At 43.7% G+C, this 17,489-nt stretch overlaps 1 protein-coding gene across 1 annotated transcript in view; it reads right to left on the reverse strand.

Moving 5' to 3' along the window:
* Positions 1–17,489, reverse strand: part of Clybl (citrate lyase beta like) — a 257,037-nt gene that overhangs the window by 66,088 nt on the left and 173,460 nt on the right. The window lies entirely within an intron of this gene.

Consider the following 17,489-nt stretch of genomic DNA (forward strand, 5'->3'; position numbering starts at 1 on the left):
TAAATACATTTAAGTTTAAACAGAGTTCTACATCTAAGGACATTCAACATATTAATATAATTTCTGATTCTTTGGGGGAAACATATTAAGATCTCAAAGAAAATTATGCCTGGGAAGGAAATAGTTACCAAGGATAAATCCAGGTTCTGGAACAGCAGAATCTTGCTAACAGCTGACTTGGCTGAGAAAGAATGAGCAAATGCCTCCATAATTACATGGCCCTTATTCACATTTCCAGAGTTACTTGCATTTTTGCCTAAGCATTATCCCTTTATCAGTGGGTAAGAGGAAAATAAAATCCTACCTGTAGCATACATTCAGATCTCCTACCACTTCCTGTGAAATCTCAGCCAGAAGGAATTTGAAAGGATTTGGTCTTTGATCTTCCTTGAGGCCTGTCTTAGCCTATTCAGGCTACTATAACAAAATACCACAGTCTGGGTGGCTTATTAACAATAAGCATTGATCTCTCACAGGTCTGGAGGCTGGAAGGTCTAAGACCAAAGTGCCAATAGGTTTAGTGTCCGATACAGACCTGTTCCTAGTTCAGAGATGATGCCTTGTCACTGTGTCCCTACAAGACAGAAGGGGCAGGAAGCTGTTTTAGAGTCTCCTTTATAAAGAGACTTTATAAAGAGACTCATAACCTATGCTGGCATTACACAGGTACACGCGATTGAATCCTCATACCCTCTGTCTGTGACAAGCCTCCATTTCATCAATGAGAGCACTGAGGCTGAAGGCAGGCACACAGTAAGTCAGTAGCAGACACAGAAACATAATCTGAGTTTCACTGATTCCCAAGCCCATCCCATTAGTCCCTAGTGCATACTGCCCTGAGGGATGAAGATAGTAGACTTGTACCAACTACTGAGCAGAAACAGTTTGTGGTCTACCAATAAAGTGCAATAAAAGCATCTGAGAAATGCAAAGTACTCACTAAATACTAGTATTGCCATTTATGCACTTGATCATGACATTTAAAGTCAGCAATGTCATCTAAGATGGATACATGACAGACCAGTAAGGGCTATTAATGTCAGACGTGAGTGATCTGGTTAAAGGCTCCTGCCTGCATTCCCTGTATATTTCTATTCTGAGGACCATGTTCTTAAACACACGCTCCCCTTAATGTCAGGATCGTTGGCAAATCCAGGAGAAAAGACAGCCATATTGCTTCATTTCCCCCCTAAGACAATAAGAAAAGTGGTTAACCATTTTGCTACAGAATCTGAAAGCAAAAATCATGGTGTTTCCAACCAGTCCTGATTCAAAAAGAAGAAATTACAGCCTTTGTTCTCCTAGCAGGATGTAACTAGGGTTTAGATGAGTGAACAGATGCATGCAAAAATCAGCCCCGCACACAGAAAACATTCATTTTCACAATCTGGTAAATCTTCTAGGTATGCAGGAAATGGAGCCAAATTGATTTCAGCAGACTGCGATGTCACAGCCTTGGCACAACAGGGACTCTCCTTGGTCTCTCTTGTCACCAAGGCTGTTACCATCCAGGGACCTGGGTATACTGACCATCCAGCCAAACAAAGATCTGTGAGTCATTCCATAACTGGTGACATGAGTCACCAGACCCCAGTGGAGTGGCTTATGTTATCCTTCCTTTCCCAGTTTGATGAGGGAAGTATCCTCTTTTGAGCTTCTTTCAATCTAGTTCCTTACCCTTCCCTCTTAGCATCTGAAAACCAGAAGTGTGTGTAGTAATCACCCTGTCTAAGCCTTACCCAAGACTTGCCCATGAGCAGGACCCTCATACCTTCGTGGGGGGTTGAGGGGAGTATGCATGTGTGTGTATGTGGATTTGTGGAGGCCAACGTTAGGTGTCTTCCTCCACTGTACTCTATTTTTTGAGACTGGGTTCCTCACTGAACCTGAAATCCGCTGATTTGGCTAGACTGGCTTACTGACTGGCAGCGACCCTCCTGTCTCCACCTCTCCAGAGCTGAGATTATAGGTGTGTGCTACCATGTTCAGCTTTTTGTTGTTGTTGTTTAGTTAATATTATATGTATGAGTGTTTTGCCTGCATGAATGTAAGTGTGCCCATATTGTGCAATGCCCAGGGAGGTCAAAAGAGTGTCAGATGCCCTGGAACTGGAGTTAAGGACAGTTGTTAGCTGCCACATGGGTTCTGGGAACTGAATCCAGGTCCTCTGCAAGAGCAGCCAGTGCTCTTAGCTGCTGAGCCATTTTCAGCCCCATGGTCAGCCTTTTTACATGGGTGCAGAGATTGGAACTTATTTGTTTGGCAAGCACTTTACAGACTGAACCAGACCCATGACAGCTCCTTCCGATTCCTAAACCAATGCATAACATTTTTCCATTGCTGGGCTCATACTCAGGGTCTCATAGCTGAGGATGCTCTGTCACTGAGCTACGTGCCAAGGCCCAAACTCATGTCTTCTTTACCACACACCATCTCCACTGACGTGTATTTAGACCACATGAAAGTGAATTTCTGTAAGTCCATGACTCAAAACTTCTACATGTCTATGAAATATAGCGCAAATGGCTCTAATGAGCCATCTCTGGGATTCCTTTACCTTTTCTATTAAGTCAGCAAACCCATAATACTACAGGTTTTCAACCTCTTCTTAACAAACATTAGGGACAAAGGCATTTGGGAAGCTAGAACAATATGGACTGTTTTATGTCTTCTCTTCCTAAAATCTGGAGCACAAAGCAGGGCTAACTAAATCACACCAACAGGATAAAGCCAGTGAGTAGCCTCAGGCAATTTAGGTAGGTTTTGTTGCCAAGGGCCAAATCTATGGTATAATGTTCGGTTTTCAGAATTTTGGGGGCTTCGGAACTGCAGCAAAAGGACTATGGACACACCACTCCATTCATCCAAGAGACATGAAAGAAATATCATGGGCCAGTTGCACAGTATCACTTTGTCACTACAAAGGTTCTTTTCCACCAGAATCATCTCGTGGAGACTTCTGTTTCTCTGCAGGTTTCCGTGAGGCCTGTGGTCTCTCAGCTATAGCCTAGACAACAAAACCTAACAGCCCCCTGGCAGCCTAAGTCCAGAGCTGAGGGCCTATCTGTTCAGTGGATGTTTTTTAAACAGGTCCAACCAGACTCCAGGGGGCAGCCTGCTTCAGGGGGCAGCTGGGAGGTCATGTGGGGATGGAGTGGCACCTGTGCCTGGGACTAACGTAAAAGCAGAGCAGATAGCTTGTGTCCCAGGTCCCCAAAGGGCAGCTAATCTGTCCTGCCATTTCTGGGCTTTCTCTAGCTCCAACTGCTTCTCAGCTTCCTCTTCTGCCTCAGATGGGCAGTTTTCCAGAGCTGTCAGATTTTCTTCTGCCCAAGTTAACAGGGACATTGATTTTGGAGGAAGGCAGGCCCTTCCTCCCACAAGCATCCTTGCCTGGATCCTGGCTGAGCCACGCCAACTCTATGGCATTGTCTGGTTTTATTAGTACTGCCTGGCTGAGGCCTCCCTTCCCAGGTGACCCTGGTGGCTTCCAGCCTCCACCACTTGGCATGTTGACATGCATTTTTGGTCTCCCAGGGAGAGGCTGCTTACCTGGATAATGGGCACTTGACCCACCCCCCCACCACCACCACAGTTCCCGGAGTGGACTTGTGTACCACAGCGGGACTCACATCTGTTTCCAAGACTGTCACCAGGAGGGAGTCATATCAATGTGACCCTGCTTGGCTGACTTTGGGACTGATGGAAATCAGGTCACTTTGAGGATTCTAATGGGCCCGGGTGTAGAGATCTTAGAGGGTCTACAGGACCCAAGGAGGAGGCTCGGGGTTCCTTTCAGAACTGAAGTGTGGTTCTCCCAAAGTTGTTCACCTGGCATAGAATTGTAGGTACCTATACCTTTAAGCAATTTCCCCCATGAGGACAGGAAGTGGAATTTTACTGGAAAGACCTTCTGAGAAAAAGAATGCATTGTTACCTATGGTAGCAGACAGTGGGGGTAGCTTTGGAAAAGGAAAGAAGGAAAGCAAGTTGTGCCTAGTACATGACATCACCCTTATCTCCCCTTCTCTTCTCTCTGACCTGAGTGACAGCCTGAATAGGGCCTACCCACTCACTGCTGCCCAACTCTACTCCATGGCTTTGTATCTAGTATGATTTTGCTTTTGAGAAAATCTTGCTATGTAGCCAGAACTGGCCTCAAACTCAGAGTCCTCTTGCCTCCACCTCCCAAATGCTAGGATTACAGGTGTGCACCACCATGCTTGGATCAGAAGGAAATTTCTAAGGCACGTATGATTATTTAGCCTTAGTGCCCTTCTAATATCTTAGAACACATCTAAAAATCCTTACTGTGGCTCATGCCCTGCACCATCCAGCTCCTGTCTGCCTCCTGAGTCTCATCTTGCCTGTCCCTGAGCTCTGGGTACTCCAACAGCTTACTCCGGTCATGGTGCCTTCAAAATGCCAAGTTGTTGTCTGTCCCTGGGCCTTTGAGCACACCTCTTCCTCTCTCTCTACTGCATGTCCTTCTGCAGCCCACACTTAGTCTAGTTATCGTTTGTCCGTCCCTCAGAACCCAGTTCAAATGTCACCTCCACAGGACCTGTCTCCAGTCAGGAGTCCTGCTTTCTGCCTTCACTGCAGTTTGCACTCTGTCTTCTCATCAGTATGAAAAACTGACTCTACATACATTTGAGGGTGCACTGGATTGATGTCTGTAACACCAACCATGAGCTCTTTGAGAGGAGTTGGCTGTACTTATCTTTTGCCCACACCACTAACACATCCAGTGATAGCCTTATATTGCCACCCAGGATCTGCTCAATCATTACTTGCTGAGTTTCAGAGTGGATCATTTATCTAACTGGTATAACTTTGCCAACAGTGCTGCTCCTATAAATAAACTCCCATGACTCCAGTGTAGAATGGAAATTTCTACTTGCCAGGAAAACCTGGGTTCCTGAGAGTTCCGAATTCATTTGTGTAGATGGTGGGACGATCCCCGTTCCCTGAAGACAAGTTGGTTTGGTGCCTTCATCTGGCTTCAGGATTCTTCCTGAAGCTCCCCTGCGATGACAGACTGGCATGTCTTCCCTGACTCCTCATGGTGGCCAAGAGGAACATGCCACATTGGTGATGATGTCAGTAAACTCTGAGGCTGCCAAGGAGTGCAACAAGCGAGGGCCGAGAGGAAGCCGGCAGGGCCTCAAATACGCAAGCCCTGGAAAGCATCTCATTACCAGAGGTGCCAGCCACCACACCCTAGATGGAAGGGCATAATTGCTGAAAACAGCTAATCACAAACAGCATGACAGCCCAGGGCCTACAGCCATCCTTTCTTCACTTCAGGATCTGTGCCCCCCACCACAAGGAAAAGGTGCCAAAAAGGGAAACCAGGCGTAAAGACATAGCTCCTGCCTCACACATATGGAATTTGTTACCCGAACTTTCCCAAGATACTTTGGGAAGCATCTCTTTATTTGTTGCCAAGCTTGAAATCTTGATGTTTCTGTTCAAAGAAAGTGCTCTGGACTTCATAAGGTGTGATCTGGAGTTTAGCATGGCAGAGGACATTCTCAGGAGGGTGTCTCACAAAAGTAACCTTTGGTTTCAGGAGAGTATATGTGCAGACATGAACTGAACACCTATTGGGTAGTCCCTACTGAGTAAGCATCCCACAAGATTCACATAAATTAAGGGCCTCATGATTCTTTGTTTTTTTGCTATACTAGGAATTGCATGTAGGACTTCCCACATGCTAGGCAACTGCACTACCCCTGAGTTGTATCCCCAACCATTTCTTCGTTGTATTTATTACAAGTATATGTATGATAATTTCTTCAAATAAGTGGATGGGCTGGGGTGGTAGCTCATGCTTTTAATCTCAGGACTTGGGAGGCAGAAGCAGGCAGGTCTCTGTGAGATCAAAGTCAGCCTGGTCTATATAGTGAGTTCTAAACCAGCTGGGGCTATAGGGAGACCCTGTCTCAAAAGAAACATTAAAAAAAAAGATGACTTCATCTAGCAAATATCCAAACAGCAAAACAAAGTGTCTCAGGTCTCTAGGATGAGGGGACTATATGTGTTCAAAATTAGCAAGAAGCACAGGTCTGGGGTGATGGCTCAGTGGTTAAAGTCCTTGCTATGCAAGCTTGAGGACCAGAGTTCAGGTCCCCAGAGCCCACATAAATGATGGGTGGCCATGGTAGCCACCTGTAATTCCAGCTCTCAGAAAGCAAAGATGGGATCCTCAGAGCAAACTGGCTAGTTAGACTAGGCTTATTGGTGAGCTCTGGATTCAAGTGAGAGGCTTTGCCTCAATGAATATAGTAGAAAGTGGTTAAGGAAGACTCCTGAGATCAAACTATGATCTCCACATGCACAGGCATACACGTGCACCTGTACCCACCCACACATGTGCCCACACACTTGCAAATACACACACATACCACATACACATGAAAAAAAATAGCATGACAACAGGATGGGTTCAAGCACACCAGTTCTCCCATTATTAAGTGTCTTTTATGGGCATCAAACTGAAGTAGAGGCTTAGAATCCAAAAGTGTGGTGAGTACTTTGTGATTTATGTGTACACCTATTTCCCTAGTGCATAAGCTCCTTGAGGCTATAGTACAGTACTAGCTCTGTTGCTGTCAATAAAAGATTTTGATGTCCAAGGGCAGATACAGAAAAAGTTATATAGATTATTTTAGTTTTAAAATTAATAACAAATTCATTGAAATTATTAATGTTAATATTTTTTATTGATTTATCTTTATTTTATGTGCATCCGTGTTTTGCCTGCATATATGTAAGTGTACCACACGTGTGCAATATCCCATAGAGACTAGAAGAGGGCATTGGATCCCATGGAACTGGAGTTACAGATGGTTGGTAGCTGCCATGTGTGCACCAGGAATCGAACTTGGGTCTTCTGCAAGAGCAGCCAGTGCTCTTTACTGCTGAGCCATCTTTCTAAGAAGGATTTACTTTTAAAAACCCATCTTCAGGCCTGGAGAGATGGTTCAGTTGGCAAAAGACTTGCCTTACAAACATAAGGACCCAGGTTTGGATCCCCAGATCCCACATAAAAAGTCAGGCCTGTTGGTAAGCGCTTGTGATCCCAGCAGTAGTGAAGATGGGAGAAGACAGGTGGCTCCCTCATGCTTGCTGCCAACTACCTGGCCTACTTGGTGAGGTTCCAGACCAGTAAGAGATCCTGACTCAAACAAAAAGTGGAAAACACCTGAAGACTGACAGCTGAGGCTGTTCCCTGACCTCAATACATATGTGCATACACATGTATGTGCTCATTTCCACACACATGTGCACCCACCCATACACACATACACACATCCATCTTCTGTTCAGCTTACAAATTTATATTTATAAATAAATACATTTGATTAATTCAAATTGAATAGATTTAAACAAGTTGAAACCTCAACAGCCACAGAAACATTTACAACTTTAATTACCTTAAACTTCGAAGACTGTATTTATGAATTTAATAAAAGTCCTTCAAATGCCTTTCGTAATAAGCAAAATCTTTCAAATACTTGAACAGTGCCTGTAAATCTGCAAACTACTGCTTCCGACCTTGGGCACTAAGGTTGCTTACAGAGAAAGATCCTCCCTGGTAGACCCAGGCCTCTGGCCCCCTGCTAAGAGGATGCAGAATGTGCTCATGGTTGCCATGACTACAGGGAGCAGCTAGTATCAGGTGTGTCCTACCTGCAGCTCCTGAGCCACATGTGGCCACATGCATCAAAGGATAATTATGAATGTGGGCCAACACAAAATCTTAAGCTAACTTAAAGCATGGAGACATTTTGCATTTTTTTTTTATTTTTGGTAACTTCACTGCACAGTTCTTAGGCATGAAATTTGCATAAGATAATGTTGTTTCACAATGTCAAAAGGTTGGACAGAGGGCCAGCAAGATGGTTCAGTAGGTAAAGGTGCCTGCCACTAAGCATAACAATCTGAGTTCAATGCCAGGGATCCATGTGGTGGAAGGAAAGAACTGATCCCTACAAGTTGTCCTCTGACCTTCACACTTGCACCATACATATACATACAACACATAATAAATTTTAAAATATAATGAAGTTTTTTTTAAACGTTGGAGACATCCAGGTGTGGTGGTGTGTGCCTATATTCCTGGCACTCGGAAGGCAAAGGCAAAGGCAAGAAGATTAGGAACTCAAGGCCTCCCTTTGCTACTGAGTTCAAGGCCAGCCTGGGCTAAATGAACCTCTGTTGGGCATGCCTACAACTTGATAGCCTTCATACTTCAGACATACTGGATTTTCCTGAGCGTAACCTACAATCTAACCCAATTATCCTCTACTTTGAATTGTAAACTTGCTGGGGATTTTTTATCCTGTTGGGGTTTTAACCTCTTTTTGTAGTCTTCATAATTCTGACTGGGTTTCAATTTTTTTCCTTTTCTTTTTGAATTTTTATTTTATGTGTATGAGTGTTTGCCTGCATATATGTATGTGTTTGCCATGTGTATGCCTGGTGCCAGTGGAGGCTGGAAGAGGGTGTGAGATCTCCTGGAACTGGAGTTACAGGTGGCTGTAAACAGCATGTGGATGCTGGAAACCAAACCCGTCTACTGCCAGAGCAGCAAGTGCTCTTAACCTCTGAGCCAGTGTAGGAATGACTTTTATAAAATTGACAGAATCTGGACTAATGACTCTTAACCTTCCAACCAAAAGACTACAGTTACTGAATCATGTGCTCTTGTGACCTGAGCACCTGAACTTGATTCCTCAGAACCTCAATCTGCTACTCCACCCAAAGATAATGACTGTGAAATGAATGGCTATGCTTCAAATAAACATATCAAAGGGCTGGAAGGTAACACATGCATCTTCATTGGAAACAATGAAGATTAAGAAGAATTGCTAGACATTGTGTGTATGAGATGTTTTAGGGCTAGGGATGAAGAGGCTAGATTGTCTGATAAAATAAGTGTGGAGCTAAGTTTGTAGTTCCTCAAAATTGATACTGGAGAAATGGCTTTGAATAAAATAATAGGTGGGGCCTAGCTCAACAGCAAAGAACATCTGGGGGAATGTGTAGCTGGGGTCCACTCTTTTTTTTTTTTAATTATTTTTATGTATATGTGCCTGCATGTAGGTAAATGCACCCGTGTCATGCAATGCCTGTGGAGGTCAGAAGAGGCTGTTGGATCCCCTGGGACTGGAGTTAGAGACAGTTGTTAGCTGCCATGTGGGTGCTGGGATTCGAACCCAGGTCTTCTGCAAGAACAACCAGTGTTTTAACCGCTGAGCCATCTCTCCAGCCCCTGGGGCTCACTCTTAAAAACTAAAGTACCAGGCTGTTTTATTAAGGTATTAACTGTAATGTGCCACAGTAATGCCTCAAGCCATCTTTCCAACCCTTCTTTTTTTTAAAAACAATTTAGGCCAGGTAAGGTGGCTCATACCTGTATCCCAGCATGTGAGAGGGTTCACAAATGCTCAAGATCAAAAAAATAATGACAGTTAAACTGAATGTACCTTTGTTTCAGGCACCTCAGAGATTGATCACAGTGTAACACTGATCAAATCATCCAGTCAACAGTCAGGCAAAGGCTGGGTCCCTGGACAGCATATATGTGGAAACCATAGGATTAAAATTTTTAAATATTTTACTTATTTTTGTTTTATGTGTATAAGTGCTTTGTCTGCATGGATATAAGTGTACCTGTATGTAAAATGCCCTTGGAGGCCAGAAAAGGATATCAGAACTGGAGTTATAGATGACTGTTAGCCACCGATGGGTGCTGGGAACTAAACCCAGATCCTCTGGAAGAGTAATCAGTGCTCTTAACTACTGAGCCATCCCTCTAGCCCCAATATATTCCTTTTTAAAATATTTATTATTATTGTGTGTGTGTGTATGATGAGGAAGAGGATAGCATGTGCCACAGCATGTTTGTGAAGGTCAGAGGAAACTCTGGAATCTGTTCTGTCCTTCCACTATGTGAATTCTGGGGACCTGAATTCTGGGGATCGAACTCAGGTTGTCAGGCTTACATGGCGAGGGCCTTTACCCACTGAGCCATCTTGCCAGCCCTTCTTTTAAAGATCTTTATTGCTGTTAAAAGCAATAAACATTATAAATTTTAAGTACCTGACAAGACTTGTCTACAAAAATAAGAGTGCCTGCTGAGTTGTTTTGACGATTAAATAAGCTAATGGATGCAAAAGCACGCAGACATGGCCCCTCGCAGTGCCTCCCTCCAGCGCCTATCCTCCCCACCCTTCCTTCCTCCTGTTTCCCGAGGGGGCAGGATCAACATTGGACCTGTTAGTGTGGTAGATGCTTCCTGTCTGGCCCTCTCTCTTTCTCAGCAAGAATGTTTACTTTATTTTTCATTATTTATAATTCATAACTTCAGAAGTTCCATAAACAATGGACATTTAGACTTTCTAGCTGTCTCATCAAAATTAACTTATTTTCTCTTTAATTAATACATAGTTTTAAAAGACATAGGGTATTAACAGTATGGAAGTTCTACAAAGCAATAAACATAGCATTACCAGCAATTCCAGCAAAGGAATGAAAAATAATGACTCAAGGGCTGGAGAGATGGCTCAGTGGTCAAGTACTTGCTGCACAAACATAAAGACCTGAGTTTGCATCCCCAGCAGCTTTGTAAAAAATTGGACATGGTGACATGTATCTGTAATACCAGTGCTGGGGAGGCAGAAACTAGAGGATCCCTCAGGCTTGGTGGCCATCCAGGTATCACAGAGCAAGGTATCAGGATGGTTCCAGGTTGCATTAAAGGCAAAGCGAAGACAGCTCCCATCAGCAAAGGCCTTGTATATTAATTTTCAGCTTTACATGCTGTTGGGACAAAATCCTTGACAAAAGCAACTTAAGGAAGCGTTTATTTTGCCTCAGTTCAGGGGTACAGTCCCTTATGCTGCAGGGGCTCAAGATGGCTGGTCACATTGTATCTGCAGTCAGGAAGAGGAGAGAGATGAATGCTGGCAATCAGCTGGCTTTCTTCTATTTCAGTCTGGGACCTGTGGTCATGGAATGGTACCATCTGCATTTAGAGTGGGTCTTTACCTCAACTCAATCTAGAAAAGCCCAGAGACTTGTCTCCTAGGTGCTTCTGGATCCTTCCAAGTTGACAGTATTAACTATCTCAGCAGGTATTGTCAAACTCTGCCCTCTAGGCATGACAGACTTGGGTGGAATCATTGTTCTAGGCACTAGATAGGGATTTTGCATCTGTGTCTTCATTTCTTACACACATCAGCTCCTTGTGATCATATTTCTTTCCCTATTACAAATCTTGGGGCGGGGGCAGGGGCTCGTGAATGGAATCTGTGCACTTGGTCTAGAGAAGGAAGACTTGCTGATCATATGAAGACACACAGGATGATGGTCATCTGCACATCAGGAAAAGAGCCTTCATCAGCAACTGGTCAGTGGTGGCGACTGCTGCTACTTTTCTAATGGTTCACTTTTCTTTTTTAAAAATATTTTATTTTATTTTATTATTTTTATGTGTATGAGTGTTACACCCACATGTAAGTAAGTGCACCCGTGTCAGGTAATGCCCATGGAGGACAGAAGAGGCTGTTGGATCCTCTGGAATTGGAGTTACAGATAGTTGTTAGCTGCCGTGTGGGTACTGGGATTTGAACCTGGGTCTTCTGCAAGAACAGTCAGTGTTCTTAACCACTGAGCCATCTCTCCAGCCCTTACTTATTATCTTTATTTTATATGTATGAGTGTATTGCCTGCATGTATGTGAGTGACCCGTGTTATGCAATGCCACAGAGGTCAGAAGAGGGCTTCAGATTCCCCTGGAACTGGAGTTAAGGACAGTTCATAGTCGCCATGTGCGTTCTGGGAATCGAACCCAGGCCCTCTGCAAGAGCAGTCAGTGCTCTTAACTGCTGAGCCATCTCTCCAGCTCTATTTCACTTTTCTAAGAAACATCCTATTCAGGATAACTGTACATTTTACTTCAAGGAAAACCTCCCTCTCGCTCTCTTGAAGAAAAGGAGAAAAAAGCATTAACCCTACATTTAAAGGTTTTTAATAAGCATCCCTGACAGATGGATTCAATCTCTGAGAGGCCAGCATCTAAGAGGGAGAGAAGGAGCCTGGTGACAGTCACCACGTATGGTTCCAGGCCTAGGCTGAGGACTTGGTGACTGCTCTTTAAACCTCCTCTCTGTCTCCCATTCTGCCCTTTTCTTCTTCCCTCAGAGTGGCTCTTCTCTCACTGGGCCCATATCCCACTCTCCCCCCCCTTTTTTGTTCATTTATTTATTTATTTATTTATTTATTTATTTATTTATTTAGGGTTTCCTTGAAGCACCAGCTGGAACTTTTTTTGTAGACCAGACTGACCTCAATCTCAGAGACCCATCTGCCTGTGACTCCTGAATGCTGAGATAAAAGCTGTGAGACACATTGTCTACCCCACCCCCTTACTTTTAATTTCATTTATTTATTTACTTATTTATTTATTTATTGTGTGTGTGTGCGTGTGTGTGTGTGAGTGTGTGTTTGAAGGGGTGTGGCATAAGTATGCCGTAGTACTTGTGCAGTAGTCAGGAGACAACTTGCAGGAATCTGTTCTCCCTACTACCAAGTAGAGAGACTGAACTCAGGGCGACAGTTTTGGCAGCAGGCACCTTTACCCACCGAGCCATCTCACCGGCCCCAGCCTGCATCTCTTCAACCACATTTATCAAGAAAGGCTCTGATGAACATAATCTGCCTATATTAGGGCTTTCTGAACATGGCAGCAGAAAGACAATGCTGATTGATTTAAGTCCACAGGGACTTTATTGGCTCAGGCGAGCATTTCTGAGGCATGGCACCAATCCCTGCAATCTTATCCAAGCAAATCCCTCAAGCCTGGGTTTCTCTCCACCTCTCAGCCCTGACTTTTGGGAGGTCTTATTTTCAGTTCCATGTAGTGGGGTGTGCACACACGCAGCTCACCAAGGAGAGATTGCTGCTACAGCACCAAGGTGAGGTGAGGTGAGAAACTTGAGATTCACTCTGACAGGACTGGCTAATGTCATGTGTTATGGCCTGAGCCAATCGCTGTGGCTAGTGGAAGGCAGTTCACTAATGGGTTGTCCTGGGTCCCAGATTTAGGACTGAGGCCATATCTAGAAAACATGAACCAAGGATGAAACTGGGGGCTGGGAGAAAATGGACACTGAGGGTTGGGGATGTAGCTCAGTCAGTCAAGTGCTTGGCTAGCATGTACTGGGTTTGAGAGCCAGTGCCACATAATACCTGGCATGATGGTCTATTCCCAGAACTCAGGAGGTAGGGACAGGAGGATCAAAAGTTCAAGTTCATCCCTGGCTACACAGATTGATTGAGGCCAATCTGGGCTACACAGTGAGTTGCAGATGAGCCAGAGCTACACAGCAAGATCCTGTCTCAAAACAAAGTCAAGGACTGAGGATGTAGGTCAGTTGGTAGAATGCTTGCCTAGAATACACAAAGCCCTGTGTTTGATCCCCAGTACTACACAAACCAAGCATGGCAGCATATGCCTGTAATCTCAGCACTCTGGAGGCTGAGGCAGGAAGATCAAAAGTTCAGGGTCATCCTTGGCTAAGTAGCAAGTTTGAGGCCAGCCCAGACCATACAAGAAGAAAAAAAACAAAAAAGGGATATTAAAAGAACAAACCTTTTCTACTCATTTACATTCTTCCTAAGAGCAGTTTTTTGCAGGACTTAAAAACAAAGGCTCTCCAGTGGGTGTTTTCAGCAGTCTGCTGAGCAAAACCTTGCCAGGGGCAGCATGGCTTCCTCACACTGCCAGGCCACCCATGGGCAGCTGATTCAGCCTATGCACTAGTCTACCTGGCTACTTCTCCCACATAAGCAAACACATGTAAACCCACACCAGAAAACCAGGGTGCTGATATTGTCTCTATTCACTCAATTGGCCACCTCCAAACATATGGTGGTTGTACAGAGGGTCATCTATTCCAGTACCTCTGAGGTTGATCCTGTGTGAATCTCTACCATTGAGACACACCCCTCCAGGCTTCCAAATTACCTTCGTCTGTGCTGAAGTTCATGCCCATGTGACCACCGGCTCCAGATACACACGTGATTGATGCCCATACAATTATCTAACACAATGATATGCCAGTGATTGATGCCCATGTGATTATCTGCTAAGCTGATACCCATGCAAATGAAAACCTGCAAGCTCTAATAATAGCCCTCGCCAGCAAATGAAAACTAATCACTATGACTTAAGGAAGGTTCCTCTTTGAAAATAAAAGGCCACCCAGACACCACTAAGCATCTATGTGTACATCTGTGTACATTTCTCTGATAAATCATATATTTGTGCACAAACATTTGGATGAGGCGACCCACCTTCATGCAGCATTTAAAAGATAACTTGGGGGCCAGTGAGATGGTTCAGCAGGTAAATGTACTTGCTGCCAAGCATGGTGACCTGAGTTCAATCATTGGAACCCACGTGGTGGAAGGATAGAACTAACTCCTGCAAGTTGTCCTTTGACCTCCATATGTATACCATAGCATGTGCACACCGCTCCTTCTAAATAAATAAATGTGAAAAAAATGAAAAGAACACTTGGAATAGGGTTTTTAAAATTAAATTAAGGGGCAGGAGAAATGGCTCAGCTACTACAAGAGTTTACCTACATCAGGTAGCTTATAACTACCTGTAACTCCAGCTCCAGGAGATCCAGCACACTCTTCTGGGCTTCATGGGCACCTGCACTCTAGTGCACATACCCATATATAGGCATACACACATACATATAATTAAAAATAAATAAAGTGGTGGGTTTTTTTGGGGGGGGGTTCTTTCTGAGACAGGGTCTCTCTGTAGCCCCAGCTGTCCTGGAACTCACTATGTAGACCAAGGTGGCCTTGAACTCACAGAGATCTGCCTGCCTCTGCCTCCTGAGTGCTGGGATTAAAGGCATGTGCCACCATGCCCAGTGAATAAAGTGTTTTTTAAATTCTGGAGGCTGGAGAGATGGCTTAGGGGTTAAGAACACTGGCTGCTCTTCCAGAGAACCCTGGTTCCCAGCACTCATATGGCAGCTAACAACTATGGGTAACTCCAGTTCCAGGGGCAGGAGGTCCAATGCCCTCTACTAGCCTCTATAGGCAGTGTATGTATGTGGTGCAGTTATATCCATGCAGGCAAGACACTCATACACATAAAATAAAAATTAATTAATTAATTAATGTCATAGGCCTTTTCAGCTGTAAAATTCCGATATTCTAGAGGCTAATCAATGAAAAAGAGGTACTAATTTCACAGACAGCAGACATTTTGTTCATCCAGCAGTTTGTATTTGTATTGTAGACATTGGCTCCTGGTGACTTTTTTGTTTTTCCCCAGGAGTACGGAGTTGCTGACACTAATAATTCTAAGGGTGGGGTGCAAACATGTGAGTTTCCAGAGCCCCCACTCCCAACAGCAGCCAGGAGCAGGTGACAGCGACAAGGTCATATACAGCTTCCCTATGTCCTTCCCCCGAAAAGAGCAATTTCTCTAAGCAGTGGCATGCTTGGCCACTAGGCTTCCTCCCTTTCTCCAATTCACTGTTCTTAATTTCAAGAAAAGCATGTAATATCCTCCATAGAATTTGATGATTTTCTTTGTTATTATTTAAAAAATGCTAATCCATGAAGCATTCCTTCCTGGGTAATGTTAATTCAGCTGCCTGTTTTATAATAGGATTATGTTTTCCAGGATTTAAAAATCCCACTTGTTAACTGCCAAATAGACCTCTACAACAGCTATAAAATCTAATTTAATCCTCATTGGCATTAACGAAATAGCTGAGGTACAATTTAGGTCTAACTACACTTAACACCTACAACCTCCAATAAATATATAACATTTCTTTTGAAGTTATAAAAAGAAAGTGTTGAGTGGGGATAACTGGGTCTCATGAGTCCGATCACAAGATATCTCTAAGGCAGAACAAATGTTGTTTACATACAGTGAGGATTATGGGGAAAGTTTGTTTAAACAGATTAATGTGTGTTTACGCGTATTTGTGTGACCTTTTACATTATGCAAATTCAAGTTAAAATGATATTTATTTCTTTCATTTGAAAATAATTATAGGGGGAGTCAGCTATTTGGTCTGTTACCATTTTGTTTAAGAACCTAATTAGCTTCGAATACATTTCAGAATAAACACCACAGCAAACTCAGCAGAATGCTAATACCATTATTTCACTTTAAAGGGGAAGAGTACAAAATTTTCGGTGGGTGGCTGAAGAAGAGGGAGGGGAAGAGACCTGTAGGTCAAAGACAAAGATAAACAGAGTCCCTTTTGTCTAGTATTCTCTCTTTTTTAAAAACGCAGTGAACATGCAAGGACTTCACAGGAATGCAAAATTCAGGCACAATGAAACAGAAACATATTTCTTCTCCCCCTCCACACATCCTTCGTCTCCTCCTTTAGACAGGTGACTACCAGGAAGCTTATGGTAAGCCAGATGGGAAAAAGGAAACACTGGCAAATACCAGCTTAAGATGAAGGAGAGGCAAACAAGGAGGCTGACATGTAACATATCAAAGACTATCTAAGTTGAACATGAATCTCAGGGCAGTCCAACCTCTTTAAAGATGCAAATTGCAGTCAAACACAGAAAACAGTAGGGTTTTGTTTATCCTTTCTCTAAGGGTGCGAACTGCTAATCAGGCTCCATTGCTGGGCTGGCCACTTTGTTTATCAATAAACAGGAAGGCAGTTAGACTATAATTTTCCTGCCTAGTACTGGTGGCCAAAAGGAAATGCTGGCAGCTTGGTAGTACTGAGTTCCAGTTGCACAGAAACCCAATTATTATTGGAATAATGTATGGGTGTTTGCAAGTCATACAGGCGTGTTACACATGTCCACAGAATCACGTGAGACAGTTTGGCAGAGATGGAGACTAAGGAGAGCTGTCAAAATAGCCCTGAGCCTCCAAGTGCTCACCTGGGGAGTGTTGTTTAAAAACACATGCATACAATAGAAAAGAGTTAAGATGGCAGGCGCTGGACTCTTTCACATGGTACTATGATGTAACATAGTTTGTCTAAAATCCAACAACAAAGAGACCATAAACAGCAGCTCTGAAATGGGAGATTTGACTGGAACATGACATAATTGCCACCCATGCTCTGTTACCATAGAATGCCTGTACACCTTCTAACAGAGATGGTGCAGAACTGCCTTAACGTCAGCAGTGCTTCCTCCCCAAGTTACTACGCCATCCCAAATCTCACATGAAACAAAAATTCAGTCAGACACATGTTCAGACCTCGAATAGCCCAAATCATTACTTAAGTTCTTTGTTTATTTCATTTTGGTCTTATGGATCCATCCATAAGAAATAAAGACATATTCTAGCCGGGCATGGTGGCACAAGCCTTTAATCCCAGCACTTGGGCCTGTCTCAAAAAGACCCTGTCTCAAAAAGACCAAAAAAAAAAAAAAAAAAAGGAAATAAAGAC

This window comes from Nannospalax galili, unplaced genomic scaffold, assembly GCF_000622305.1.
Source record: "Nannospalax galili isolate Female #2095 unplaced genomic scaffold, S.galili_v1.0 scaffold1316, whole genome shotgun sequence".
Taxonomy (NCBI): domain Eukaryota; kingdom Metazoa; phylum Chordata; class Mammalia; order Rodentia; family Spalacidae; genus Nannospalax; species Nannospalax galili.